This window comes from Ambystoma mexicanum, chromosome 2p, assembly GCF_040938575.1.
Source record: "Ambystoma mexicanum isolate Mex_15411 chromosome 2p, UKY_AmexF1_1, whole genome shotgun sequence".
Lineage (NCBI taxonomy): Eukaryota > Metazoa > Chordata > Amphibia > Caudata > Ambystomatidae > Ambystoma > Ambystoma mexicanum.
The window spans coordinates 1,171,618,250-1,171,646,241 of NC_090923.1; the positions used below are offsets into that span (position 1 = coordinate 1,171,618,250).

The 27,992-nt window shown below is 44.5% G+C and overlaps 1 protein-coding gene across 6 annotated transcripts in view; it reads right to left on the reverse strand.

Annotated features, from left to right (window-relative positions):
• The window catches only part of WNK3 (WNK lysine deficient protein kinase 3), a 2,095,067-nt gene that overhangs the window by 1,304,599 nt on the left and 762,476 nt on the right, over positions 1 to 27,992 (reverse strand). The gene's annotated exons all lie outside the window — the stretch shown is intronic.

Genomic DNA, 27,992 nt, shown 5'->3' on the forward strand with positions numbered 1-27,992 from the left:
TCAAACACCTTTAAGTTTTGTCAGAGTCTTTAGAGGAAAAATTCTGAACATACTGGGAACTCTGAGTGGTCCACAATGACTACTGAAACAGAAGAAAACAAACTTTTTTTTTTTCCTTTATTTCATTTGGTTTATATAAACTTTTTGAAAAATGAGAAGAGTTTCCATTCTACACTGTGTCCGAAAAGCAGAGTATAAACAGAATACATCTCAATCACATTGGTTTTTGCAGCAATTTTAATGTCCTTTGTTGCTAGCCTTCCAGTTCCTCATTTCCTGTCCATATTTTGATTTGCAGATTCTGCTTCTTTCCATGAGTGGGTCATCCGGTTTTCCTTATTCCCACCTATTTGGACTCTGCTTCCATGACACATATAGAACTTCTTACCCTGCTGTGTTAACCAAGTTAATTTAGATTTTTTAGCGCAATCTCCAGGTTTTGTAGGAAATTAGTCAAACCAAAAATATCCTTTTCTCGCGGGTTGAAAAATGTACGCCACAACTCATCTCCACACAGGGTAGAGTATTGTTTTACTAAGTTTCCTAAATGCACAGATCTTATGTCTTTCAGGTTTTCGCAATACAATACAAGATGTTTGAGCGTCTCCTGCTGTTTATTACAGAATCGACAACTTAGTGGTGCTGACGCATTCCGAGTTCTTACGGCATAACTTACTCTTGTGTTAAATAGATTCATTCGGAATTTCATATACGTCACTCGATGTCTAGTACTCGGTGATTGTCAAGTATTGTAACATTACGATCTTTGGCCTCTATTGCGGCATCTTTCATTAATTTATGCCGATTTCGATCATCAACTGTTAAACACTAGTCCAACTCCCATAACTTTTGCTTAACAGAGTTTGGATTGGTTTCCAGGGTTTTTTGATCTGTGCCTAGCTCCACTAGCTTGTTTTTGCATCCAATTGCCCATTTCGATAGGACTGTTTCCGAATTTCCCTTCAAGGCGTCCTGTAGTATTTTATACTGGGGTGTGCAGTCAGTTATAGTTATCTTCCTGTATATGGATAGCATGTTCCAAAGGACTCGGGCTTGCATAGATATTAGATTAAGTTCATATCGAATGCAGGCACTCGAGATTCCCTTTTGTAAGTGTAGAACTCGCCTCTAGTATTGGTTTTCCATTTCTGGCCATTGGGTTGCAGATACTCCTAGTGCTCTTTCCGCGCTATATATTAGTGTTGATATAACTTTTTGGTTATAGTGGGCTAGAACAGGAAGGAGAGAGAATTTCCCAAACTTTTTGTTTATGATCACTCCTTGACATGCTAAATGTCTGCATTTCTGTTTTGCGTTCTCTGCCCATGGTGCGTCATTTATGTTACTGTTGATCCACATTGCTAAATATTTTGCTTTTTTCACACATCTCAAGTTGTCTTTGTGTAAGCTCCATTTAGGTGCACGATTTTTATTTTGCTTGTTATTTCTTGTAAGGTCTTGAAAGATTATTATTTCCGATTTTGCGGAGTTGATTTTTAATTTGTTTTTCTCCACGTAGCTTTCTAGAGCTCTTAGTTTTCTTGTCAGGCCAATTGGAGTTAGATCTAGTAGAGCAATGTCATCAGCGTAGAGCATCTAGTTTACCCGTGATCCATTAATTTTGGGTGGGAAGGAAATTATGGATTCTAGACTTTCCCCAATATCAGACAAGAACAGGGCGAACAGCGTGGCTGCTAAGGGACAGCCTTGTTTCACGCCTTGGTTTGTTCGTATTGCCTTACTTAAAGTTCTGTTGGAGTCCAGTCTGACCTTAATTTCTGTATCTGTATCTGTATGCAGTTCTTTTATTGGTTGAAGTAGATTTTCGGGACATTTCCATTTCTTCATCTTACTCCAGAGTAGCACTCGATCAATTGTGTCGAAAGCACTGGATAGATCCACAAGCGCTACATAGATTTTCCTATTTTGGCGAATGGCTTCCATTTTTAAGAAATTCAGGATCGTTAAGTTTAGGCCACATCCGACCCCTTTTACAAATCCTGATTGCCGAGGATCATATCGTTTGGAGTCATTAATCCAGTTTGTTAGTTGGCTTTGAAGCAAAGATTTTTCTCACCACGTCGAGGAGCGCTATAGGCCGATAATTGCTTGGGTCGGCACGCTTCCCTTTTTTGAAAATCGGTATAACAATAGCGCTCTTCCAAGATGTAGGAATTTTTCGGTTCTCTAGGATAGTTGAGAATAGCAGATAACAGAATTCTGTCCATAGTTCAGGCTGTTTTAACAGGTGATTAGTTAACCCATCAGGTCCTGGGGCTCTTGATGTACTTAGTCTCATGATATTTTGAGAGAGATCTTTTTTTATAACGATTGACCACTCCCTCTCTAATGTAGTGGACACTTTTGTTTTGATATCGTTATTATAGAATGTTCCTGCATAATGTTTCACCCATAGTTCTTCTAGTATTATGTTTTTTATTATGGCATCTTGAGGAGTTGAGATGTTAGTCAGGTAGGACCAAAACTCACTTGTGTTTCTTTTGGCTAATGTTTTCATCATGCTTTCCGCATCCCGTTGCAGTATTATATGTTTGTGGCTAAGGAGCCAGTTCTTATAGGTTTAAGATGTTTCGCTGTGCTTTTGTTGCTCAAGTCAGTTATTTTTTTTGAGCATTCTTAGTTCTTTGTTCAGTTTTTTTTCTTTTCATTAAGTTCTTCATCCCATACATGTTGGTTTCTGAAATCCGATCTAGCTTTACAGGATTTCTTCTCTCGATATATCTCTAGAAGGGTTATATATTCAATTGTATCTGCCTCTGATGTTTCTTCCAAGGATTTTAGCAATGAGTTCACTTTGGTCGCATTTAGACGTAGTCGATTGCGACCGGGTTCTATCGCTAAATCATTTTTGACAATTTCAGCTCGGCTTTCCATATGTTCTGACTTCCAGTATAGTTTTACTAGACTGTGGTCACTATGTTTCATTTCGATAATTTTTAGCTGTGTAGCTTCACTTTTCAGTCTTTTATTTGCAAACAATCTATGGTTGATTATAACGCATTTCTCCGCCATGTTGGTTGAGGCGGGATGTCTCCCATGACTTCTCCATTCATCATCTGTAGATTCCAAGATTTCATTTCGTTCAACCATAACTTGACCACTTCTTCTCTCTCTTCTTCCTTCCCGTCCACTTGGTAGACAGTTTATGTTAAGGTCGCCACATACAAAGATGTTTACATTTTTTTCCGTCCTCTTAATGTTGCAAATAATTTCTGAGATGGTTTCAATAAACAGCTCTGCTTTAGTTGCAGCATGTTGCCAATAGATATTTATCAGCATTAGTAGGTTCTCGTTCTTCCTTGCACTCATCGATAGTTTGATTTTGGAAACTTGTATGTACGATGAAATATTAATTGAAAATAAGATTTTTGCAAGGGTCAACATTCCTGAGATGGGACGTCCCTTTTTCCCTTTTAGTGCCTGGTTGAATGCAATCTCAAACCCATCTACAATTGGAGTATCTGTTAACCATGTCTCTTGTAGGCATAGTAAATCAATATCTTTTAGTTCATTTGGGATCTCGCCAAGCAGATGCATATAGCCTCTTGTATTCCATGAGGCTATGCATATCTTGCCGGACTCATCAGCCTTTTGGCATTAGCTATTGTTAGTGTTCGTGTTGTTGGTTTTCGCAACCCAGGTCCAGTCATGATCTTCGTTACTCGAGGAGGCGTTCCTCTGGCCTTTGGTGTCAGATTTTCCTGTCCTAGTTCCAATTGAAGCTATCTTCGTTTCTTTATTCCCAGAGATTTCTCTCTCAGGCGAGGCGTGTTTGTTCTTCGGGGTGTTTGCTTCTATCTCTTTTGTGGCTCTTTTATTATGCATTGATTTTGAATCATAAAATGATCTTGTTTCCTTTGATGGTTGTTTCTCCTTTGTGTATCGATCTCATTTATGTCGAACCCTAGGGAGTTAAAAGTTGAGCCAGTCTGTAAGAGAGTGTCGAATGAGTTTCGAGGCTATGTGAAGTATCACACAGTCGTTTTTTTCATCCTCAAATTCGACTACTTGAATGTCTTCGGAAACCGCTGTTCTAAGTTGCGGGATGTGATGTATTAATCTCATTACGTTTTTCCTATTTAATAAGAGTCCATCTTTTTCTCTCACTATTCGCTCCACACGTAGGAGATATTTCCCTGGTTTTGTAGGATTCCGGATTTGGAGACCAGGCTTTTTACTGTCGGTTGTGGTCGTTTTTGCATTAGATTTGAATTTTTCAGACATTACTTGATGTAAGTTAGGCAGTATCTTTGAATGCATCATCTGTCCATTGGTTTGTTGCAAAGGAGTTAGCTCAGTTAAATTAGCATCTTCCTTTCTGGACTTTGTTTCGTCAGAGATCTTAGCTGGGATTAATCCCACATCCATCAGGGCCATTTTGGCTTCCAGAGCCTCAAATTTCTGTTCGTACTTCCACAGATCCAGGTTTCGAGATGTAAGTTTAGCATTGGAGTGTTCACGATTTCTACTTGCTATTGTTAACGCTCTTTTCTCCTCTAGCGTTATACAGGTCATTGAAGTTTTGACTGCCGGTTTTGGGAGGGGACTGTCTTGCCTTAAATGCTCCATGTGATGCATCGTTGCCGATGCTCGGATTCTTTAGTTACCAACTCGCTGATTTTACCCGATGGAGTATCTTGAAGGATAGGCTGCTTCTTGCAAGTTTTCTTGACCTCCGATAATTTCGCTTCCTGCAAGGGGGATCTGAGGTCAATACTGATTACAGCTTCTGCCGGTAGACTCTCTTCATTCGTTGTTGGATCTGGAGTCTCGGTCCAGCCACTTTTGTCGCTTTCACTCTGCTCGTATGTCGAGATATCTAATAGATCTTCTAGAGAGCTCTCCTTTCTGATAATTGTGCCTTTTTCAACTTCATGGCTAGTCTTTTGCCCAGCTGGTTGGTTTGGCATTTGTGTGCTGGGATGGTCATTAGTGATGACTCCAGAGAGTTGCTTAGTAGTTGTTGTAATGCTGAAGCCTTTTATATTTCTTAGGAAAGAGCGCACACTAGATCTTTTTTGGTTTTTACTCTTTCTCCTGTTCTTGGTTTTTTTCAAGGCTATCAGCCCCTCTTGGTTATTTTTTTTTTGAATCTCCGATTTTTTAGGTTCAAAAATTGAAAACACGTCCTTTGAAGTAGATATGGGCTGCTTTTCCAAGGCTACTTCGGTGTTGTTTAGGTCACCACCAGTATCTGGTTTTCGGTGATCATGGTCCGTCAAGGTATCTTTAGGGTTCGCCAATTTTGCAGATAATGGGCCTTTATTGGGCTGAATCTGGTCCATTTTCTCATTGGGGCTAACACACACTGGTTGATCCAATGTGGCTTTCAGCACATTTTCCAGCAAGACTGCGGGAATATGAACTGGATGTAATTCGCTGTTACCGCCAGTAATGCTACATCCTTGAGCTTCCTTTGTTCTTTTCAGTTTTTGTTTGCATTTGGACGGAAGATCAATCGTACATCCATTCCCATGGCGTGTTTGAGTGTTTGAGTTTAGTTCTTTGTCGGTCAGAGATTCCACAGTTTGTTCAGTGTGCTGTGGTGTGTTAGTTTCAGGTATTATCTCATCACGTCTGTCAGGGCACTCGCCAATCTGTTTTACTGGCTGTTCCATGGAGTTGAAGTTCAACTTTTGGTGTTTTAGCAGAGCAATCGCTTTGCGAGCTACTTCTGCAAACAGACGTTTATCAGTTGCGCTGTTCATAGTGTGCTCTAGAATGATCTTCACATTTGTCTCAGATTTTAGGTTTTCATTTAACAGAGTTTGTTGAGTTCTCATTAATTCTTGCTCTACAGTTCACATTTTGATATTCAACATTGCCAAAAGTGTTGTTTGATCTTTTATATTGTCGTTCAGCTGTTCATATAATTTCATATATGGAGACATCGAAATCATATGAGCAGCCATTATTAGTGTGTTTAATTCATTGGTGATTTCCTTTGATAAGCATTCTGCCATACTTTGAGTTTGGATTTTTCTTTTCTTGGCGATCTTTGATCTCATACTATGTGTTGTTAACTTAGGCTTCCAGGGGTTGTTTTCTTTGGTACGTATTTTATCTCTGTTTAAACCAACTTTCAGTAGTGCTGACTCATCCCTGTTTTCATCACGACCGATTACATATCCTTCTTTTGTATGTCTTTTTTGCGATACAAACATTAGATCAATAGAGTCATTTATAGAGTTGGTTCTTTTCCGTTTCACCATAGGATTTAGCCATGGTTTTCATTTTTCTGCAAACCCCCATGTTTCTGATAACTGCTTTGGGGTATTCGACGGTAAAGACATGTTTGCATCAACAACCGGCACCTGTGCCGGTGGCAATTCCATGGACAGTACATCTGCCTCGTTATAAAAGGTTTGCTGGCTTGCTAGTATCGTGTTTATTTTAGTTAGGTCTTTAAGTACTTGGTCTGCTGTGGCAAGCGAGCTCCGCCGGTTAGGACTTCTCAGATCCTTTGCAGAGGCAGCTCGTGATTCCTGTATTAGAGTTTCATCTACGTTATACCCGTCGTTGGTTCCGCTGTCGGTCACAACGTCCGCTAACGTAATTCCCTTGACTTCTGCCAGAGCGTTTTTCTCGACTTGAGCCAGGAAGCTGTTATTACACAGATATGAATCGTAGCTGCTGTATAGCCGAGCCGGGGTGCCCACGTTGTCAGGTTGATTACTCTCTTTTGATTTCATGTGGACATTATCGTGCCCCAACATGCAGCCCGCTGAGGCTAGTAAGGATTCAGTCAACAGCGGCTCTGCAACTCCATGTTGATGGGAGTCGGTCGTTTGATGGCTGTTTAGGCTATATGGGTTTGAATTTGTGTCATACTCAATGACAGGTAAGTCATTTTCTGAGGATGCCGCCGGTTGGGCCTCCAAAAGCACCTCAGCGTGACTTCTGTTCTTTGCGTTTGCTTCTTCTCGAATCGTATCATAAGAAAGGCAGGATACAGATCCTGTTGCTGGTGTCAAAGTGACATTGAATGTAGGTGAATTTATAGCCTGGCAGTCAAAAGAATCATCAGAGCTAGAGGATGAAATTGAAGTACAGGTTCTTTTACGAGGCTTGCAGCCACTTACCAGAGATGTTGTCAGAAGTTCGACGGGCTCGATCCCTCCGGCAGCCAGAAAGCGTTGCTACCGTCGAGTGAGCGGGTGCGCTCCTCCGTCTTCACCGCTGGACTGGGGGTGCACAACGGCTTCAGTCATATGGAGCCCTGCGGGTCCAGGCTCCAGCCTATCCATTAAGGACGTAGATCTTGGTCAGCAGGAGTCGTGTGCTACCACTGGCAACACTGGCAACACTGGCAACACTCAGCTTCACTTTGCGTCGCTCCACGACCGGGGCTGAGTATTTAGCAGGAAAATGGACCTTCCGGGCACAAAGAGTTAGATAGCCTGCACAATCCACAGTCCAAGGAACACTGGTAACACTCAGCTTCACTCCATATGTGAACTTTTCTAATAAAAAATACTGAGGCTGAAAAGGCTGAGTTTTTCTATTCAAATATTTTCACCCTTTTAAAAAAATTTAAAGAAATGTGGGGCGGAGGGACAGACCTCTCGCAGGCCCTCACCACCCCCCAACATTCCGCCTATTCTAATTCATTCCCTTACCCAACTCCCTATATTATTTATTTGCAAATAAGGTGCAAAAAGGACAACAAATTTGACCAAAAATACCTCTGCATTTTTAGCCTCGCTGTTTTGGTATTCGAGATTTTTGGGTATTACCACAAAAGAACAAGTTACTTACCAACTGGAAACGTTCTTTCGACTGGATGTTCCTCCCACGTATTCCTCATCTTTCTTATACGTATCTCTCCAGCTTCGCTGCTTCTGAAAAATGTTCTCGCCAGAGGGTGTTGTGCACGATGTCCCTCGAGGGTCGCAGTGGCGTGCCGACATCACCAGTAGTATAAATAGCTTGTGCCACACCCGTTGGCTTCAGTTCTGTTTTTTCGTTTTATAATTCGAGGAACCATCCAGGCGTACCCCAGACTGTAAGTGCTTCAGGAACGCAGAGTGTAAATCACGTAAATTGTACAGCGGGGTAGGATGGGAGGGGCTATGAGGAATACGTGGGAGGAACATCCAGTCGAAAGAACGTTACCAGTTGGTAACTAACTTGTTCTTCAAATGGATTGTGTCCTCCCAAGTAGTCCTCATCTTTGATAGTCTCCCAATTTTGGAGGTGGGAGTACTATTTAGTCTTATCATGAATGGAATGAAGTACAGCCTTTGCAAAAAGGCCTTCTTGGGAAGAAGAGTCTAAGCAGTAATGCTTAACGAAAGTATGAATTGAAGCCCACGTTACAGCTGAGCAGATGTCAATTACAGGGACTCCCCTCTGAAGAGCCGCGGAAGTTGCCTTGCCCCTCGTGGAATAAGCCCCACGCCCTTCCGGCGGTTCCTTTGCAGCTAACCTGTAAAACTCCCCAATAGCTACAGTAATCTAGCGGGGTATAGTCTGTTTTGTCACTGCCAATCCCAATTTAGCACCGGTACAACCCACAAAGAGTTGGTCATCTATGCAACCTCTCCTCCTCTTTGCCCAAATGAGGAGGGTAGAAAGTTCAGCGCTAGTCTGATTGCCCTCAGCTCTAAAAGGTTGACGTGTAGTTTGGACTCCGATGGAGACCAACGACCGCCGATTGTCAGTTTGTTGGTGTGGGCTCCCCACCCCGTGAGTGAGGCGTCCGTCACTACAGTTATCTCTGGCCATTGTTGCCAAAAAGATTGTCCCTTGAGAATGTTGTCCTCGCAAGCCCACCAAATCAAGTCTTGAGCCACTCTGCTCGGAACCAGAAGATCTGACATGTTCCCTGAAAATTGGGACCACTGAGTCCTGAGAGCCTACTTGTGTGTCAAGGCCTCAGTGTGGCTTAGAGGCGGCTGCAGCAGCGGCTGTGGGAAAAGATGCCATTGCTGGGGCTGACTTAGCACCCCTTCCTCATCTACCACAAGGGAATTTTCTTTGTCCTTTCTGTACGGCCTGTCCTCTTCCTCTACCAACTGAGGAATAGTAACGAAAAGGACGACCTCTCCAGGAAGATGAGCCCGAATACAGTTGCTGAGGTTGCTGAATGGAGGCGCCAAAGGGATTTAGCTGCCGCCTTGGTGGTCTGCAGCTTCTCCAGGCTTTCATCCTCTTTGCTGCCGAACAACCTTGATCCGTCAAAAGACATGTTGAGTAGCCTGGCCTGCACGTCCGGTGCAAGCCCCGACTTTCTCAACCACGCAAATCTGTGCTGTACCACGCTTGCAGCCATGGATCTGCTAATACTGTCAGCAGTATTCAATCCTGATTGGAGACACTCTCCCATCGCCTCCTTGCCATCCTTAACTATATTCAGAAAGCCTTCCCTTTCCTCGCCTTCTGGAATATGTTCAGCCACCATCTTAACACAGTCCCACAGGGTATGGGTAAACCTGGCTAGGGTACAGGTGACATTAGTGGACTTTAGGGCCATACTGCCCGAGGTAAACACCTTGCAAGCCCAAGCGACCACTTTATCGTCTATCTGGGGGGATAGAGGGATAGGCTGACTGTCTGGTTAAAGTCGCAGTCTGGACCACCAAACTCTCAGGCGCAGGGCGTTTGCTGAGATAATCAGGGTCAATGGTTGATGGCCTATATTTCCTGGCCAGATTCAGGATTCTCCCAGTTAGCCACCACCTTCCTCTGAAGGGTCTTATGAAAAAGTAGAACTGGGTCTTTTTGGGGACCCTGATCTAGGATGTCTGTCATGTCATCCTGTTCGAAGTTTGGGGAGGCCCTACTCCAACCCATGTACTCAGTAACCATGTTCATGAGATTCCTGTACCCTGAATCTGCATGAAAGGTCAGGTTTAGCAAACTCCAACTCTGGTGATGTATCAAGACCAATGGCAGAGTGGAGAGAGTCGCAGAGACCTTTCATTCTTGACTCGGTCAGTTAATTCCTCAGGCACTTCTCTAGTGCCAAATCTGACTCCCAATGGAGAAATATCCTCCTCTAAGGCAGTTTCGTACGCAAATATAGAGGACATTGACTTTAATAAGTCTGTCTTTGGTACATGTGTGTACCTTTTCTCCTGAATCAGGAGGGAATCTAAGGTATCGTCGATGACGTCTTCGATAAGAGTAAAATGTTTACTTTGACTTCGGCGCCGATGGCGCAGATGAAATTATCAAATGTTTCGTGTCTTATGCTTCTTTGCCGGTATCGGAGACGGACTCTCTTGGGTCGAAAGCTTTGACACCTTAAAGTGGGGTTGAGAATGTAGAGTTTCCAACCTATTACTTGACTTCGCAAAAGTAGTTTTTGACCTTCCTGCGTCACCCAAAGAAGCGACCGGGGCCTGGCTCTTTCGAATCTCTTTTGAGGGGGTCTGGGACGCATTCTCAAAGATTCACAACATTTCCAGCCTAAAAGCATTCCACTTGCTGGGGGAATCTGACCTAGTCGGGCATCGTATAACCTCAGCGGGGGTGTCTGATGACGAAGAGGGAGACCTATGATGTCTCTTTTTCGCCTTCTTTGAAGCAGAAGACGAAGATAGTCTCGACAGACTCCTCGACCGAGACCTCTTCAAGTGCTTATGCTGAGTAGAGTCCTTTAACTCACCAGACTTTTTATATTTCTTCGAAGAGTCCTTCAAAGCTTCCGCCCCCACTGCCAATTTACCTTTGCGTTCCTGAAGAGCTTTTTCAGTCATAGACTGACAAGAGCCGCAGTCGTCGTTCCGATAGGCGGAACCCAAACACCGAAAGGCAGACATGGTGAGGGTCTGTTATCGGCATTTTTTGCCCCAGTCGTGACATTTTTTAAAACCCGATTTAGGGGTAGAATGAGTCAAAGAAGACCTTTTTTCTTGAGGAAAAAACGAAGCGTGCCGTTATCTTGAAGCAAAGCTATCGGAAAAACGGAACTGAAGCCAACGGGCGTGGCATGAGCTATTCATACTACTGCTGACGTCAACACGCCACGGCGGCCCTCGAGGGACATACGCCACGACATTGTGCACAGCGTCATCTGCCGTTTTGAAGCAGCAAATCTGGCGAGATACGTATATCAAAGATGAGGAATACGTGGGAGGACAATCCATTTGAAATTGGGCATTTAGATACAAGTGCCAAAATCAAAAAATTCATTTTTAATATTTTTAAAAAACCGATACAAACTTTTTGCATGATGATTCATATCTTCCAAATTATTGAAGAGTTTACCATATTCTAAATTTGGTGTAGCAAATGCATTTGTACACAAGAGGATTATAAAGAAGAGGCAATGTATATTAAAAACAATTGAATTGCTCCTACATACTTTTCATCCAAAAGCGGTCAGTTGTATCATAACATTCAGGAAATTTCCTAACAGGAGGTATAACAAAGCAAACGAGAGTCAATATAAGTTGTAATTAATTCCCACTTATGATTATGTTGGTCCAAATGCTAATACGAACATTGTCACACAATTGTGGCCCATCATACAAGCAGACGTTGAATGACAGACTGCTTTTAAACTGCTGTTGGTAGCACTAAACGCCAAAAGAACTTAAAAGACCTGTCCATTGGAGCCATTGAAATTCAGCAAAAGGAAACTCACATTTTTATTGCACCACCAAAATAGAAAAAGTGACATCTGTACTCTTAGTCCGCAGTCCCCTTTCCTCCATACTGTGGGGACAGGACCAAATCACTTTTGCACAGCACAAAAGTAAATTTTCCTTTAAGAAATGTAGGTTGCATGATGGGCTCCACAACGTTGGCGTGGCTAGCCCCGCTGACTCCTCCTACCAGCAACACCCCATCATTCCTTGCATCTGCTAGACAGACACCTGACTATCAGTCTATTTAGAGGGGGACAGCGGGCAGGGCATATGGAGGAATCGGTACTATTGACTAAGAGTACAGAAGTCACTACAGCAAGTAACTTACTTTTATGCCCAGTCCCCTTTCCTCCAAACTTATGGGAGAATACAAAGCACTAATCCCCTTGGGAGGCTGGCAATCTAGGAAAACGGATTGTGTAGGACTGACTGCTCAAACCTGGCATCACCTCTGGCTTAAGTGTTCAGACAGTAATGTTTGCAAAACGGAGAAGACCAAGTTGCTGCCTTACTGATGACATCACATGGGACGTTCCTTTGGAAAGCAACATCTGTGGCCTTATCTCCGACTGCATGGGCGTGCAAGCCTGTGGATACTGTTTTTTTTTCCTGTAGTCTGGAAGCTTCAGTGATGCTGGAGACAATCCGTCTTACTATTTTGGCCTTTGATACCTGAAGGCCGCCTGCTGGCCGCCGAAAGACACAAACAAGCTCTTTTTTTGTAAGCTTTTGATCGGTCCAAATAAAATGCAATTGCCTGTCACACATTAAGTGTATGCAAAACACTAGCCCCGTCTGTCTGCGGGGATGGAAGAAATGTATGCAAAATAATCTCTATTCAAGTGCAAAGCCGACACCAACTTTAGCAAAAATGTAGGGTGAATTCTCAGCACCCCTGTGAAAGATGGCATATTGTTATGAGACAGACAACTTGAGAATCTTGCTAATTTTTCTAGTGGAAGTTACTGCCATTAAAAATGCTGTCTTCCATGAAACAAGCAGTATATCTGCTGAAGGCAAGGGCTCAAATGGCTTATGTGAATTGCTGCCAATACCACATGGAGATCCCATACCAGGTGAGGCTTAGCCACTTGTTGGTAAATATGAAGCAAGCCCTCAAAGTGTCTCTTTATAACAGGGTTTGACGTGGATATATTGAGGTACGGAGAACTGACAAACTCCTACAGCATGGGTATGTGCAAGAAGAATGTTTATTAATGCCTGTTAAAGCCAGATAAGATTTTTTTTAAAGGGAGGATGTTATCCAATTAAGGATGTAGTCAATTAAATGAAAGCCCTAGCATCCAGAAACAGACCGAGTCCACTTACTCGTATATTGTGACCTCAGAGATTGCTTTCTGGCAGCCTGCATGATAGTAAGATTGTGATCTAAAATGCCTAATCCAGTAAACACTAACTGTTCAGGTACCAGGCAGCTAAATTCAGAGATGTGGGGTGTTGGGGGTGGGGGATAGAGGGGGCAAACACCCTCCCACCAGCTGAGACAGGAAATCTGGCGTCACAGGTAAAATCCATGGGCCATGAGGATAAGGAAAAGCAGATCAGAGTGCCAAATCCTGGTAGGCTAGTTCAAAGCTATCAAGAGTGCAGCTGTTCGCACTTTTTAATTTCTAAAACACCCTCGGAATCAGAAATAAGGGGAGGAAAATGCATAACACGCTTCTCCTTACCAAAGGATCTGTAGCGTTTCCCCTTATGAGTCCGGGTCCCGCCCTAAAAGAGCAGCAAACCATGGACACATGCAGCTCTGCAATGTAGCAAAAATACACACCTGAGAAGACCCCAGCCTAGGAAAGTCTTCTGTGGAACAGATTCCTTCAAATCCCGTTCGTGATTGTAGGGGGATAAGCGGCTTATTGCGTCTGCCACTGTGTTGAGTTCTCCAGCTAAATGAAGAGCCTGGAGAGAAATCTGGTGTTGCACTGCCCACTCCCAAATCTGAATGACTAGACGACACAGGTGGAGATCCCCCCCCCCCCCGCTTGTTTATATAAAACATGGCTGTCATGCTAGCGGTACTCAGAAGAACCCTTGAATTATGAATCATGGGCAGGAAGGATGCGACTGCTTTGAAAATTGCTAGTAACTCTAGCACATTGATATGTACTGACTGGCTTCTCTGTAGGAGACCACAGAGCAAGAGTCTGAACTTGCCCCAGTGTAGCTACCCAGCCTGTTAGCGACGAATATTAAGTTATGGTGTGAACATGGGGAGCATCTTGAAATGGGACCCTTAGTTGGAGGTTTTTGTTGTCCTTCCACCAGAGTAGGTCCTGCTTCAATTCGGGTGGAATCTGGATCTTTTTCGATTGTGGATCCCTCTTTTTTTAAAAAAACTTTATTGATTTTACAACATAGAAAAAAATGCAAAGTCCTGTTGGAGAGGGACCTCCTTACTCTTCCACCTCTGCGCAATTAGTGTCATGGCTGCGATTATAAGGATTGCCCTAGCCTTCCCCTGAGATACAGGTTCCGCCGCACTGGTAGCCCGCCAACTCCTAGGAGGACCTCCTCTGGGGGTCTGCTACTGCCTGGTCCGAATACTTGCTCCTGAGCCTTTGGACCTCCAGCCAAAAGGGCCTAATTTTTGGGCATGTCCACCAGATATGCTGCGTGGTGCCCTCCATCCCACATCCCCACCAACAGTTCCCAGAGGTAGTAGGATTAGATCTCCCGAAGACGGGCCGGTGTATAGTGCCACCTGAACAAGATCTTGTACCACATTTCCTGCAGCTGAGATGCTTTGACCAATTTGGGAATTTTCCTCCATAACCTTTCCCACTCTTCTCGCTCTTTTGTCCTTCCCAAGATCTGTTCCCACCTCCACATATACTTCCATGGACTTCTGGCAGTTGCTTCGTCCAAAATCTTATATAGATTGGATATTAAACCCTTGGACCCATCATTAGACAAAAGGAACCTCTCAAACCGTGTATTTTCCCTTGTTGCAGGCCGTTTGTTCACGGGATTCAGGACCCAATGGCGCAACCGCGCGTATCTAAGTCTTTTCCCCCTCCTTCACCCCGTACTCCCTCTTACACTCCTCGAAGGAGAGAATCCTCCCCACTCCCCCTGAAACATATCACCCAGCCATTTACAGCCCCCCTCCTGCCACTGTTTAAATGCTCCTCCCTCCATCCCTGGGGTGAAATCTCCATTGTTGAACAGGGGTGTAAAGGGGAAGGGAAAGGTAGCAATTCCCTTGTTCCTCACCAATTTGTCCCAATACGCCATCAATTCCGTAATGGTGCTTTCATATACATGCTTGGGCCTATGCTGTTTAGGGAGCCACAAGACCTCCAACAAGCTGCGGTGTGCCACCGCTCGGTCCATTGCTACCCATTGCTTGCCTTGAGTGGCTTCTCCCTCCTGGAGCCAGTCTCGGATTACCCGTAATTGCGTTGCCTCATAATACTGTTGGAAATTTGGTAGTGCCAGATCCCCCCTCCTGTCTAGGAGCCGTTAACAGGTGCCTGCTAACCCGTGGTTTTTTTCCTTCCCACAGAAAATCTCTAGTTAAAGATCCCAATTTCTTAAAGAAGCCCGAAGGAATTGCCTGAGGTATTGCCTGGAAGAGGTACAACAAACGCGGAAGGGTTACCATTTGACCGTTGCCGCCCTGCCTAACCACGAGATCCGAAGGCCCCTCCATTCCAAGAGAATTTGCTGCTCTTAAATGAAGGGACACAGTGCAAACCTTTTCGCTATATGATTCCAGCAACTTCTGTAGAGAGCGGATTAGAACTCTGCGTACCGAATGATGTAGTTTGAGAGTTTTCACCAAAAATAGCTGACGCAACCCCTGAAGACTGTTTGTGGAACTGCCGACAGGCTTGGAGTTTCCGAGTACAGCGCCTTATAGCTAAATAAATTTATTTTGCTGACAGTGGGCACAGAATGCAGATTTTTTCAAACGTCCTTGGCCTTAGCCAATACTGCTAAGGAATTTGTTTTGCCAGTTTTATTAATTGACAACTGATAAAACACCAGGCTCCCAGTCCAATTTTTCTAGAAGAGGAAACCCCAGAAAGTCCTGAATGCCAGCCATCCTGATCTGAAATGCCCTAGCGAACAAGGAGATCTCTTCCTCGCTCTCATCAACGTTATCGGTGCCTCCTTCAGTGTGTGCAGGTGGAGCCTTAACCGAATCTGTAGTTAGAAGAAAGGTGTCCCCCCCCCCCCCCCAGTATTGTCCCTACAAGGAAGGGTAGTTTTGTCAGATTTCGGAACCACAATAACTAGGTTGCTGGGTGAGCCAGAGTCTGCAGTAGGTGCTGTGGCAGAGGGCTGCAAAGGGGCAGAAGGAACCGGCGCAGATGGAATGGCATGGTAAATGACTTCCCTTATTACATTCTTAAAATAACATTTCATAGAGTAAATGCTTGATTCTGTGGAACTTTTTAAATAATCTATCGTCAGAAGAGGCAGAAGGAGTCAGTGGGTGTTCAAGTGGCTGTTGCGGAGGGTGCAGGATACCAAGCTGGTTGACTAACCGGAGGATGTGCCACATATCTGAGGGAAGATGTCACCATGTACGCAGTCAACCAAGTTGGCATTGTCCTTATCCAACGGAGGAGGGAGCGGAATTTGGTGGGGTAGTGACGTCACTGAGTGTATAGATTCTGTTGAAGACAACTCAGATATTTTTTCCGCTGCCCGGGACACTGAGACTGAAGGAGGATTGCATTTCCTCTGATACTTTGCTGCCATTTTGAACAGGGATTGTTGCCCTTGTAACTGTGTCACACCTCGAGAAGAATGTTAATGTGCCTCGCAGGTTGTAATATTCATGGAACCTGCTATTTGAGGCAAGCTAGAGATGCAGGGAGCTTTGCTTAATGCAGAGCTCTCTTTTTTTGAGACCCTTGCAGGTTCCCGGGGCGTACCACGGAAGGTAAGTCCTCAGAGAAAATTCTGGAAGGTCGAAGACCCTCAGACCATTTGGGCCCATAGGATTATGATGCTGAGGCATCACCTCAGGTCTGGAAGACCCAGTAATAGACCCTGTGGGGTGCTCAGTGTCACCACTGGTAAAAGTCTGGATTGACTTGGTGACCATTCTGGTCACAATCCGTGAAAGGACCTCAGTGTTTGAACTGGTAGAAGCTGAGACAGCCTCGGCACGGACCCTGCTGACAGAGTGGCTAACCGCAAAGGGACTTGCATCCCTCCCGCTTATGCAGGGTGCCCGACTTGCCTGCTTTGAGGACTGTGAAGAATGAATTCCTATCTGTGGCTGGGCACGGAACACTACTCTCCACCGCATAAGTCTCCTACGAAGAGTCTGGGGTGACAGCACGTGGCAGGAGGAACAGGACACCCACCAATGGCTGGGGCCTAAACACTCCAAGCAACATGCGTGGGTATCCACTGCCGCAAAGTGCCTGTGGCAAGAAGTGCAGGTCGAAAACTTGGTGAAGCCCTTCATAAAACTTAATAAAATATTTAAATATTATACAATGCCATATAACATTTGTTTGAATTGCATGTGTGGGAACAATTCATGTGGGATAGATGACTCTCCACAATAGAGTGGGTTTGTTAGCACAAATAGGATAGGTGACCTAAACAGATGGAATCTCAGGTAGAAAGTTGTTTCCTCATGGCTTATCAAAATATCCAAAATGTGAAACAAAGTAATCGATTGTTAAACAGCCATGAGCAGGTGCTTTTTTTTTCTCAAAAAGCACATTGGATCCATACATTGAAGTTTTCAGAAGGTCTGAACAAGAGTTGATTTTTAAAAGCATTTTTCTGATGGTTCAGATGTTCGTTCCAATATTGAAGTAAAGCAAAAACTGTAGGACTTGGTCAGAAGGACTGCAGACGAATATGCAGAGTACAGCGTTATTCTGGGGAGCTAAATAATGACAGGTTTAACATTGGTAAATTGACTTCTTCTCCCACTATTAGTGTAATGTTTTGTATAGGAACAAAACTACGTCCTGTTGGTATTATGTGAAATACAGCTGTTAGTAGGTTTTCAGGGTTTAAAATCAGCCAGTCAAAATTACATCTTTTATGTTCATATAAGGTCAGAATGATAGTGACATCCCAGAAGTGAGCTTGGATCACAGACAGAGGCACCAAACACAGTATTGAAACAGTTGCATGCATTTAGTTCTTATTTGAGTAAGACATTCCTTAAAATTGGTTAAATTAAGTATTAATACAGGGTATCTAATGTTTAGTCAAGGTAATGGTGTTCATTTTTTGTAAATAAAAACATCTGAAGAAGTTGCAAACTGTTAGGCAGAATCCTGTGCAGTTCCATTAGGGAGCACTACAGAAGATTAAGACTACAGGTATATGCAATAAATCCCCTTTGGTATCAGTCTGGACCATAAAGATTTAGTTGGTAGCTGTGGCTAAGCAGTCAGACTTATCTCAAGAGGGAGATGAGCAGTATTCAGGGTTTACACAATAGGACTACAATACTGTGGAACAAGGAAACACTGACCAAAGCTTTGTATCAAAAAGAATATATATATTTATTTTACACACTCTGATGTTCACACACAAATCACTATTCTTAAAGTTAGTTAAAACAGTCAGGAAAAGTATAGACAACTCCCTATTTAAATTGTAGACAAGTTTGAGCAAGAGAGAAAACTGAGCAAAACGGCACAGTGATCTAACAATTTCTTCAGAGGGAGGGAAAGAAGTTATACAGGTTTAGACTCCTAAAACACACCAGCAACACTTCCCAAGTGGATTGTGAACAAGTTAAGCAAGGCAGCACTTTAGCATCAACAGTACTTTGGTGAAAACCGAGCAAAATGGCACTTCAGCAATATATAAAAGGGAAGGAAAGGTGTTGTAAGAGTTTTAGGTGCACCAACGCATTTCTTGGAGAGAAACAATCTAGAGAAGGCAGTTGTAACAGATTTAACCAGAGTCAAGAGGCTTGTGCCAGAGTCAGTGGTACAAGGTAAAGTGCCTAGGTTCAAAATGTTCTAGTAGCTGCAGTCAAGTCTTTGTCAAATGATTGAAAAGGCGGTTGCAGAACGTAGAAAGATAACGTTAGACGAAAAGGCGGCCAGCCCAGAAGGTAAGTAAAGGATTTAAAACACCTTTAGCAATACCAAACGACAAAAGGGAGGCCTGGCGGAACTATGTACCTTGAAAGTGGAAGAGGCTCCTGCGGTGGTGGTAGTTCCTGGCAGTTCGGGAGATCCAGCAGATGAAGCGAGGCTCTCGTCGTGGAGGAAGGTTCGAGTTACTGCACTGTCCAGGGTTGAAACCAGCCGCGGTGCTGCCAAAATAGAATAAAAGGTATGCTCCTTTAAATCACGGTCGTGGTGGACGGGTGCCTGGCTATCCGGTCTCCTAGTGCTTGGCACTGGAGATTCGACCAAGGCAGGTCCTGGAAGGCGATTGGCGAACTGGTTGACCCCACCAGCTCAAGGGAAGAAGACTCTTGCAGGTGAAGATCCTCGAGTCGTTGGAGAAAAGTGGTGAGGATCTGCAGCAGGGCTTCGCCTGTGGTTCAGTTGTTGCAGATGTGGCTTCTCTCCTCTTCGGCTTCTTAGTTCCAGGGCGACGTCTTGTCCTCCAGTCCTCAGGACCCTGCTTTTATGCAGCAAGACCCCCATTCATACAGCCTAGCTGTCACTCACACAGTGGGGTGGCTATCCTGGAGGGATAACCCCCCCAGCCTATCAGGGCAGAGTGCGACTCGGGTTGCCTAGGTAACCCTGTCCAGGGTGCCTATTCCCCCTTCCACACATCCTGTCTACCCCAGACTCAGTGGCGGCGAAAGGAGGGCTTCTGTGCAGAAGCCCGCCAAAAGGACGAACAAAGGATCCCCGACCTGGGTTAGGATTTCAGAGAACGACATAAGAAATAAATATTATTAAAGTTCTGGCAATAAAAACCTACCGGAGTTAATATTAAAATAAACCGGTGGTATGTTAGAGGCTGTCAGTAAAAGTGGTAGCCTCGAACAATGGGAAAATCCGATAGGAAAATATTCACAGTCGAATATTTACAGTAGTAACCACTGCCACCAGCCAGAAACTTTTGAGAGAGGGACTTTACAGTACCCCCTCGAAAATGAACACTAGGGAAAAACTATTAACCCTTTCCAGTACTTCCATAGTAAGATGGGTTGTACTGTAAAGTCAATGGGGCCTTTACCTGCCCTGGGAGACAGTAGTCAGTCCCAGGGTATGGAGTCTATGTTTGGGGGTCGCTACGACACCCCTGTGGTACGGGACGGAGAGTGCTGTGTACCACACATGTTAAAAAGATGATTCCTATGAGGGTGAGAAAAACCCCATAGACCATAAGTACACAAGATAGCCTACAACACACACTAGCAATCTGTCTAAGAGTGGGGAAAAAGGGTCTCGCTCTTAGCAGGAGAAAAAAAATAACCCTTCAAATCCAGCAAAAAATAGTGCCATCACATGTTTTGGAAAGAGTGCAACCCTTGGTGAAAAAAAAATAGTATCTACATCTTTAGTTTGGTCTGATCTCTTCAGCTACATGTGGCCCACGGGATGTTGCCAAATGCTATAAGGACTGCTAGTTATTACAGTTTTCGATGGGTTCGCTAAACCACTTTATGCTTACTGCAACAGATCTGATAGTATGGTTTAGATATAGCACTGCTGGTAGGAATGGGTTATTCCTTCAAAGTGTAACAAATCTTCAAGTAACATCTCAGATGGTCTGTGTGTGTCTCTAAACATCTCCATACAAACCGACATAAGTTAAATATCAAAACTGCTGCCATTTCAAAACATTGTTCATTTTGGAACATTGGGACTCATTTTTATGATATATTGTGGATAGGTGTAGTCAAATGACTAACCATTTTGCAAACAGTGCACCCTGCAGCGACCCTCTCTCTGGCTACCTGGATGAAAAAGGTGGATTATTGCAATTTCCACTTTCACTGTTCAGCTGAACACAATATCAATCTCCTCTGTGGGGCTATATTGGATCGCCGAGGCCACATGCATTTTATTATCCAGGGAATAATTGTTGTGCTTCTACAAGCTTTATACAGGAGCAGGTGTCTACTTGGTTTGCGGATATGGTATATAGTGTTTGGGTGACATCATCCATTCGTAACAACCCCATCATATTGAACACAATTTATCATATGGGTTGAGGGCTGGGGCTGTCCTTTTTCTAAGTGGGTTTATAGAGATTCTGATCAAATGTGCTTTCGTTAATTGTGCGCTCCATTTTTTGTTAGGTAGCTATTCAGTTCTATGTCGGCTTGTTAAGTTAGACACTTTTCGCCCATCAAATTGTAAAAAGCTTAAACCAGTGGAACCAGTGGAACCTGTGTGAAGTCTGCCACACCTACCAGAAACTGTATCTATTGCACTAGTGTAATGGGCATTCTCTCAGCCTTAGCAAAACGTACTAGTTGAATACTGGAGGCCTTTATTCTCAGTAGTATCCTCAACAGCCTCAATGTCTGGTAAACAGGTGTCTGGAATTGAAGGAAAACCATATTGAAGTCAAGTATTCTCTCTTCGAATGGGAATGCTTTGGCTCTACGCACCCATCTTAAGTGCTGGGAATTGTAATCTGTTCGTTCCTGGCTGCTAGATAGATTTAACAGCTACTTCGCATTATCTTTTTTATGAAAATACACATGCAGCTGAGGCTCTTACCAATCACAACCAGTCATCAAGTATGGGCAGACGAGTATACCTGGTCGTCCGCAATACGCTGCCTCTAGAAACTTAATTACTCACAGTAGTGACTACTGAAAGTCTGTTCCACTTTCCTCCATACTTCCGACTCAAAATTACTCTCCTAGGTAGATTCGTAGTTGACTACGGTCTAAATACGGGATATGTATCTGCTGTCATGAGACCACGTCGAGTTGCGTGTTGGAGGGCTGTAAGGAGCGTCCCACCACTGCACTGTGTGCGCACTGCAGAGGTGAAATGGTGCTGGAGAGATGCAGGGCCGGGCGTTCCAGGAGCAGGGTTGGTGCCTGCTGTCATGGCACGGCACAGATACGGTGAATGGACCTGTGTACTGTTGAATGGGCGCGGTGCTTGCAGGAGCAAAGCACTTAGGGAGATGTAGTACCCAGCCCTAGGCCAGGCAGTAATCTGTATACTGCACGAGCCACATGGGTATGCTGGGTCACGGAGGAGAAAACGACGAAATAAACTGAGCGGCGCTCATTTCAATCGAGTGCTATTTTGTTTCCTGGCCGTTACACTGTCAGTTGCTGTAAGGCATGGAGTCGGCACCATGTTGTATGGCATTACAGTCTGGACATTTTCAGACGTGCCGTGCGTCCTCACATGAACGTAAATGAGAAGAGGTGTTTAAAGCTCAGCACTCCAGCGTTCTCCCTCCATCGTTTTCATTCCGTTTTTGGATTAGATTGGACGACTTCATAGCCATGCGAGCGTCGTCCAGGATGTTTGTCTATGTTATGAAGGTACTGTACAGTTTTTTCTTGATGAAGAATGTTTCCAGTAACGATGTTTAAAACCAACCGTATGTCGTCAACGGCGTATTTAACAGTTTGTTTTCCAATTGGGTTTGGAAGACAGTGCACCCTGCAGGAGACACTAGGTGGAGGGGAGGAAAATGTTTACAGTGATAATGTTTACAACAGATCGTTAACGGTGCATTTCACAATTTGTTGTCCTAATGGGCTTGGAGGACAGTGCATCCCGCACTAGAGAAGAAAAGGAGGGGAGAACAAATAAGTTACTCACTGTAGTGACTAATGTACTCCTAGTCCCCTTTCCTCCATACCGTATGGGCATCCCTCACTAGTGACGGGAACTGAACCTTTTTCACCAGAAGAAAACAGCCCCAGGAGCATGCGTTCCCTTGACTCCGCCCACCGGAGCCACAACTCAATCCCCTTTGACGGGTTGGCTATATTACAATTGGCTAATGACACTTTTTTCTTTAAGGGAGAGGCTGGTGAGACGCATGGAAGAAAGGGAACTATGACTAGGAGTGTGTTAGTCACTACAGTGAGTAACTTATAATTACTCCTACGTTCTGTCCACTTTCCTCCATCATACTATATATGGGGGATTACCAGTGATTGAAGCCCTGGGGAGGAGAGACGTTGAAACTCCCAAGAAAGGTTTTTCCGGACCACTTGGCCAAATGCTGCGTCTGATCTGGCACTAGTCTCATATGACCTCTTCTGAAAAAATGGACCCTAGACTCAAATAACCCATTTATAACCTCCTGCTCATTGCCAAAATCTTGGAAAAAGTAGTTGCTACACAACCTTGGTCCGAATCCAACAACTATACTTAAATGACTGCCAGTCGGGGCACAGGCCAAAATGTAGTTTAAGACAGCAACCACCATGGTGGTGAATGATCCCTTCCACATCATGGATAAGGGTGACTCATGCACCCTCGTCCTCCTTGACCTCTGTTGCATTCGACCACTGTATCCGCCTCTCCCTCTGGATAGGATTCTCTGGTACTTCAATTGGTTTACCTCCTACCTCTCTGGAAAACACTAGGCCGTGCAGATTAACACACTGTGTTCTAACCAACCCCCAGTTGCCAGCAGAGTCCCTCCCCCGCCCCCCAAGGTTCCTTCCTCTCACTAATCCTTTTTAACCTTTACATGGAGACTCTGGGCACATTACTTCTGAAAGATCCCAATATAGCCATCCACCAATAGGTGGACGATAAACCAGAGTAAAAAGCCCACAGGACATCCGTCATCTCCACGATTACCTAGCCATCATTCAATCCTGAATTTCAACTGCCTACCTCAAACTTAACTCATCCAAGACCAAAATAGTCCTCATTGTCCCTTTGCTCTCGGATTCAGCTAAATCCTTAGGCTTCACCAACGACCGAAGCCTGTCCTATGCAGACTACATTGGATCCTCTCCAAGCCAAGATAGTGTTCAAGACCACATTCATCATCTACAAAGCAATCATGAATTGCACAAGCGTACCGAGCATGGAGTCAGAATGCCCCCACAATTCTCCAGTTTTGCAAATCTCTCAAAACGTGGTCTTTTCAATAACACCAAACCAAGGGCTAATCCAAATGGAAGCAAAGACCTCGATTCTCAAATAATATTAGAAGTATCTAGTATCAAGAACCACATGGCGTCTATTAGCTGTCTTTTGGTTGTGACTACCACACTAGGCCCTTCATAGGCAACGTCAACCACTATTACGTGCAATGTCTTAGGAAACAGCATTTTTGAGAATTTGAGCAGTATGCTTTCCTTTGTCTCTGTGGGATCATTTTGTAAGTTTCTGAATGCCCTCAGTTCTTTATCCACTGCAGAAGGGTATTTTCGGTCATCTAGCCAGTCCCTCCATCATTGCATCTTGCTCAGTTGACGGACCATCTACAGTCACACTACACGTCATGGTCTGGTACTTTCAGCACCCGCACTTGTGATCCGAGTCTTGAACTTGCTCCTTGAAGGTTAAAATGTATAAATGTATTTTTCTGCCAACAAGGCTCGTGTGGTGACCTGCGGTAAGGGTTGTCTTGACTCAGCCTGCTGGGTAATACTCCTTGCCTGGCTGGTGAATTATGTTGAAGTCATTCAAGTAGCCATAGCCACCCTCTCAATCCATGGTGGCTTCGCTGGCTAGGGGTTTTCATATAGCCACAGTAACGTTTGGTGGTCAGTCACAATGTTGAACTGTTTTCCGTATAAGACCAAGATATGTTCACATGGCAAAACTGTTGCTAGGCCCCGCATTTCGGGTTGAGAGCATGCTTGCTGTGTGTTCGCCAGGCTCCTTCTCACCTATGATATTTTCTTTTTGGATTGCCTCCTCGTCTTATGTTTGGCCAGTATCACTCCCAAACCTGTGGGGCTGGCATCCACAGTCGGTTCTGTGCATCACCCTGGGTCAAGATAAGCCATGTGGCTTTGCCATTGCCATTTCCCTTTTTATCTTTGCAAAAGTATCCTCTCAGTTTGTTTAAATTCGCTCAGGTGTCCAGTTATTTGCATAATGCTTGATGCATTGGGCGCAGCATCTCAACATGTCCATGAATAATCTCAAACCCCAAATGTTAGCAGGTCTAGATTTTGATACAATGGCTTCTATCTTGTTTGAATCTAATTGCATGCCTTTGAGAAGATGTGACAGAAGAACTTTAGCTAGACTTTTCAAATTCACATTTGGTTGCATTCAGCACAAGTCCGTCCTTCGCTCGTTAATGCTTCACAATCGCTGCCTACGGCAACATCATGGTCCTTCGGCATCTTCCCAAAGGCTAGGATGTCATCACTTCGGTTAAATCAGTTGAGTATGTACCTAATCACCTTGAATAATTGTTCCTGAACTATTTCTGAAGATATAACAATATACTATTTTGTAGCAATATAGATCTATATGTGTAGAGAATGATGTGAAGTAGTGTGATTGTGGGTCCAGCGCTAGATGGTGGCAGCCCTAGTTTAGGACCAGTTTTAAAAACATGTTTGCGCTGTCGAGGAAGCCGACTATGTCATGTATTGCAACTTTCACTTGACTCATGTCCAGACAGATGCAGATCTGTCTCTCTCCAACCTTCTTGGGGACCAATACAATGCATGACACTGGGTAGGTCCTTCAGCAGGTTCTACAATAGCCTCTTTCAGTAGCGTTTGTATTTCCTCTTCCACTTCGGGTTGCAAGTGTATTGGTACTCAGGAGTCTGTTCTACTAGGGTAACTGCTTCATTAATGTTGAGTCACCTACGTGTCACAGTTTACCTATTCCTCAAATAGTGTATTTTTGCATCATGTCCCACTTTGTCATGTTTAATGTCAGTGACGCCAATCCAATCTTCTCAGTTGCCTTTCTTCCTAACAAGCAGTACCATGGCACTTCTCCTTTCAGTACCTGAACTTTCCCGGTCGGCATCGTGGATGTATTTGAGTTGTGTAGTGAATTTCTCCAGATTCATTGCTGGCTTCTGAGTGGCCAATGCACCCACACACTGGAGGTTGCACCTTCATAGTTTGGTATTCAGAGATATGTATGTTTGCTGTGGCTCCAGTGTCTACTGCAAACTTTGCAATAGGATTGCCTACTGTGAGTTCAACATTCTCTTTTCTATGTTCTCATCAACCTCCTGTATCAAGTATATGTGCTCAATACTACCAGCATCTTCTCCACCATTCACCCTGCAGTTCAAAGTGTATGCGATCGACTACACGATCACTTCTGCGGAGGAGGCAGAGAAGACTTTATGCCATTTAACCTCAGGCACTGAAGCAGTGGCAGACCAGCAGGCGAGTCCAGCTAAGAAGAGGGGAAAGCAAGCATCGCAGAGGACAGACTGGGTGCCAATACATATGTCTGAATGGCCAGTCTCCACGCAAGGACTCTTGAGTGCCCACACAGAAAACAGAGTGGGGGTAGGAGAGTGTAAGCCATCTCCAGAATCGAGTTATGCATGTGTGGGACAGTGTGGCACCTGTGGAATTGCTGGAAGGGGGCATTTGTCTCCTGCCCCAGATGGCGTCTCTAGAACATTTACTACAGGTTTCAGTTTATACAGTTCATGTTTCAATCGCACAGGGAAGTTTTATAGGTAGCATGTGTCTATTGGGGATTTAACTATGGGCTACACCATGGACTATTTGCTCTGACGCAATGGGGTTTGCATGTAGAGAGTGAGTGATGAACCAGGCAGGATGGGATATGGGGTGTTGGGAACTAAAGAGGAGAGGACAAGTCTAGTCGTGGGAACCCTGAATATAAAAGGGATGAACCACAAAGAGGTCCTTTTCTGCACAATGTTTCCGCAATGCAGCGCTGTATGCGATGTTATTACAGGAAACCAGGCTAGTGGGGGAGACGAGAGGCAACTGTGAGGTGCAGGAATAGGGCAAGTTCATTGGACATCTGGGCTGGCGGGGGTAGAGTGGGAATAATACTGCACAAGCAACGCCGGCTACAGTGGTGTGGGGTTAGGAAACTGTTTGAGGGACGCCTGCTTATAGTACAGGGTTCCTTGGACAGGATGAGGGTAGTGCTGGCAGAGCTTGATGCCCCCAATCAGAGTCGAGCAAAATTCATTTAGCATGCCCTAGATGCTATACTAGCTCTTGCGAGGGGATCTTTTTGTCATCAGTGGGGATTTCAACTCCTCGTTGGATGAAGTGTTGGATAGAAAGTTGGTGAAGGACTTGGCCATCCCCGAGGTGGAGTGGAGAGAGAGACACCAGGGCCGCGCTAGTGAAGCAAGGGGGTAGGGGTTTATGGTCAAAAGTCTTGACATAATATTTTTAACATGTAAAAGTGCATTTCTTTCTAAACCGATCCGTCTACAGTAGTCATGGATTGGTTTCAATTGAAATGCACTTTTACATGTTAAAAGTAGCATGTTAAAAGTAGCATTTCAATGCTGTTTTGTTTGCAACGTTGAAACGTTACATGGAGCTGTCCAGCCCTGTAATTTCAGCACTGGACAGCTCCATCTAACGTTTTAAGGTTTTAGTGTATATTGTGGGGTTTGGGGGGCTGGAGGGGAACCCCCCCCCCCATCACCCTCCCACTCCAACCCTAACCCATGTTTCGAAAGGCAAACTTTCGATTTTTTTTATTCGAAAAAATTACTGGACACCGGTGAGGGTTTATGGTCAAAGTTTCGAATCAAAAGAGTTAGTGAACGTGTGGAGAATGATGCACCTAGGGAAGAAGAGGTATACTTTTCTCTCCGCCCACACACCACCTATACCAGAATGGATTACCTGCTCCTGAATAGGGATCGAGGGGGGACGGGTCATCCACTGTGCTATCCGACCCGTAGGATGGACCGACCACGAGATGGTGTTGATGGAATTAGACAGAGGATCAACACAGCGGACAGTAACTGGAGCTGTAATGACAACTTCTGGAGGGACCCACTGTTTGCTTAACAGCTTGCTGGGGACATTTCAGAATATTTTGAGAAAAATTATATGGGAGGGATGGACGTGAACATGATTTAGGATGCATCAAAAGCTATCTGAAGGGGGATCTTTACGAGGGATGTAGTGCATAAGAAGAGATATTAGACTGCAGGAAGAGGCGCTCAGGACAGACATAGAAAGTGAAACACAGATGCACACAGGAGTGGGTATGAGAAGGTGCTTGAGGCAATACAGAGGAAGGGAACTGAGTTGAAGGCGCTTAGATTGGGGGATACCCTATGCAAGTTTGTATCTCAAACAAAAATTGTATGAGAAGAGGGATAAGGCCGACGCGCTGCTGGCCGCGAGGCTCAGAGCGCAGAGGGCTGAGAGATAGGTTACAACACTGAAGGATGCAGGGGGACTCACCAGGGACATGCCCGCAGAGATAGCAGAATATTCTGCACAGTGTTACTAAGGCTTATACGATACAGAATGCCCAGAGGCAGTTGCGAAGTCTGAGG